Source organism: Malurus melanocephalus, unplaced genomic scaffold, assembly GCF_030028575.1.
Source record: "Malurus melanocephalus ecotype Western Australia unplaced genomic scaffold, MMel_1.1 scaffold_1099, whole genome shotgun sequence".
NCBI classification, from domain to species: domain Eukaryota; kingdom Metazoa; phylum Chordata; class Aves; order Passeriformes; family Maluridae; genus Malurus; species Malurus melanocephalus.
This window is the reverse complement of record NW_026624331.1, coordinates 88103-89175: the sequence shown is the minus strand read 5'-3', so window position 1 is coordinate 89175 and position 1073 is coordinate 88103. Positions and strand designations below refer to the sequence as shown.

At 55.1% G+C, this 1073-nt stretch overlaps 1 protein-coding gene across 1 annotated transcript in view; it reads right to left on the bottom strand.

The window, feature by feature from the left end:
- USP49 (ubiquitin specific peptidase 49) overlaps window positions 1–1073 on the bottom strand; it is a 21395-nt gene that overhangs the window by 2380 nt on the left and 17942 nt on the right. The gene's annotated exons all lie outside the window — the stretch shown is intronic.

Below are 1073 nucleotides of genomic sequence, written 5' to 3'. Positions count from 1 at the left end.
CCTTCCCAGGCCTGGCCGCCCTTTCCATGAGGAAATTCCCGCTGATGTCCACCCTGAGCCTCCCCTGGCCCAGCCTGAGGCCGTTCCCTCTCCTCCTGTCCCTGTTCCTGGGATCAGATCCCAAATCCCCYCCGGCTGYCCCCTCCTGTCAGGGAGTTGTGCAGAGCCACAAGGTCCCCCCTGATCCCCCTTTGCTCCAGGCTGAGCCCCTTCCCAGCTCCCTCAGGATTCTCCAAACCCTTCCCCATCTCCTCAGGATTCTCCACACCCTTTTTCAGCTCCCTCAGGTTTCTCCAGACCCTTCCCAGCTCTTTCAGGATTCTCCAAACCTTTCCTCAACTCCCTCAGGAACTCTCCAGACCCTTCCCAGATCCCTCAGGATCCTCCAGACCCTTCCCAGCTCCCTCTGGGTTCTCCATACCATTCCCAGCTCTTTCAAGATTCTTCAAATCTTTCTTCACCTCTCTCAGGAATTCTCCAAACCTTTACTCAGCTCCCTCAAGAGTCTCCAAACCCTTCCCCAACTCCCTCAGGATTCTCCAAACCCTTTCCCAGCTCCCTCAGAAGCTCTCCAGACCCTTCCCAGCTCTTTCAGGATTTTCCAAACCTTTCCTCAGCTCTCTCRGGAATTCTCCAGACCCTTCCCAGCGCTTTCAGGATTCTCCAAATCTTTCCTCACCTCTCGGAATTCTCCATACTTATCCTCAGCTCTCTCAGGATTCTCCAGACCCTTCCCAGCTCCCTCACGAATCTCCAGACCCTTATCCATGTGCTCCAGACCCTTCCTCAGCTTCCTCAGGTTTCTCCAAACCCTTTCCCAGCTCCCTCAGGAGCTTTCCAGACCCTTCCCCATCTCTCAGGATTCTCCAGCCCCTTCCCAGCTCTTCCAGGATTCTTCAGACCCTTCCCCACCTCTCTCAGGATTTCCAGACCCTTCCCAGCACAGGGTGGGATTTTGGGTGTCTGTGCAGAGCCAGGGGCTGGATTTGATCCCTGGATTTGCTCCCTGTGGGTCCATTCCACCTCAGAATATTCCATAATTCCACGAACCACAACTTCAGGCATCTTTACCC